The 1,731-nt window shown below is 36.2% G+C and overlaps 1 long non-coding RNA gene across 1 annotated transcript; it reads left to right on the top strand.

Annotated features, from left to right (window-relative positions):
• Positions 1–337: 337 nt before the first annotated feature.
• On the top strand, positions 338–987 carry LOC116984331. The gene is made up of 2 exons (XR_004414990.1): positions 338–674; positions 780–987. It is a non-coding gene; the product is annotated as an uncharacterized LOC116984331 (long non-coding RNA).
• The last annotated feature ends 744 nt before the right edge of the window (positions 988–1,731 follow it).

Below are 1,731 nucleotides of genomic sequence, written 5' to 3'. Positions count from 1 at the left end.
TTTGCCTGCAGATTTTTTTTTTTTTTGCTCAAGTAATTCTTCAGGAATCAGCCAGGAAATAACATAGTTATAGTACAATGTTGCTGTCAGTTCTACTCGAGAGAGAGGATTAATAGAATAAAACTAAAAATTCAAAAATACAGTTGTTATTATTTCTGAGAAATAACTGATATTCCCTTTGGGTTGTATAATGATTGGCATGTGTGCTTTAGTTTAAGTTTCTTTTTAAGTTTAAACAACCTTAACTCTTTCCAGTATAGTGAAATGGCATTAAATAAAGCGTATTATATTCTGGGGTTAATTATGTTATTAATCTGACATTTGGAAGATGTGAAGGGAGAATTTCCAGGCCAAATAATGTCACATGTTCTCTTAATCTCAGTTATTTTCCTTTTTTCTAAACATGATTATGTAGCGTTGGATTGATAAAAGCAATGAATATGTTCTACTAAATTTCATTGTTCTTTGTTGTTCATGTGTTTATGTTGAGTGATCAATTGATGCATTGATTTTAAAGTGAAAGCATGGACCTCAAAGTCCCACTGTGCTGTGGTTACTTAATAGATGTTAAAAAAAAGTGCTTAACAACCTAGTCTGACTGGTGACATGTATACTGTTGCCATTTCTTTCAGGCACTTGGCAGATTAAATATGATACTGGATGCTACCAGCAAGGTAAATTTTCAATATTTTACTGACTATTTTCTGGACCATATTATATCCATATTTATTTACCGATCACTTCCTACAGCATCTAATCATTCTGGACTCTCCTTGCAGCTTCAGATCAATTAGAAATCAGATCATCTGGAAAGGATATCTTTTGACATGTGAATATGTGCAGTTTCTGCATTCTTTTTACTGATACTGGCCTGTGATTATTTCTAGTAATTTTTATTTCAGATTTCAAGAATCTGCAGTTTTGCTTAGAGTGTGGTTAATTGTGCTTTTGAATGCCATTAAAAACATGCCAAAATGTAAACTTTAAGACAGAAAAATGTGATCATGTATAAGTCATGGCACAATCCAGAAGATCAACCCTGAGCCTTGTGATCGTGGACTTTTATGTGTCCCGGGACCTCGAGGGGCCGAACCACACGGGGGTGATCTCTTAATTATCCAATTACAGATATCGATTAACCCCATACATAACAGACATTCCCCTAACCCAATGATACAACAGCTCAATACAGTGTATTCAAAACGGCCTTTGAGAGGAAGCCAACTTAGAAACATTTACCCTGATTTACAGAAAACCCAGACAAGGCTCAACACCTCATCCAATCAACACTTGGCAAAATCAAACCCTGCAACATTATTTACAATTATTTACAAGGTGTATGTCTGGTTTGCAGCCATCCAATCCATTCTATGCATTTTGCACCTTATTGACAGGGTTGCCAGATATTCCCATCCGTTGCTTACAATTTGTATCTAAGCTCCAGATACACTGGCACCTCTCCGCAGCTTGTCCCAGCTCTGTAGAGAGCAACTCCAAATTGACCAAATCTCCGAGCAACCCTGAAGCTTTACCCCATTTTAAAGTCCTAGCTGCTCCAATTTAGCCAGGATTAACATTCCTTCCTTTTATCATAATGATAACCCATTATTAATGATAACCAAAGTGGCTCAATAATCAGCTAACCAGATATACATAAGTGTGCTTTACATTTCCCATCTATCAGTAACACAAGATGATGATGTTTCTTCTCAGAATCTTGTCAAGGGTCCC

This window comes from Amblyraja radiata, chromosome 2 (assembly GCF_010909765.2).
Source record: "Amblyraja radiata isolate CabotCenter1 chromosome 2, sAmbRad1.1.pri, whole genome shotgun sequence".
In the NCBI taxonomy this organism is placed as follows: Eukaryota; Metazoa; Chordata; class Chondrichthyes; order Rajiformes; family Rajidae; genus Amblyraja; species Amblyraja radiata.
Note: the sequence above shows the minus strand (reverse complement) of the source record. Positions and strands in the feature narration are given on the sequence as shown.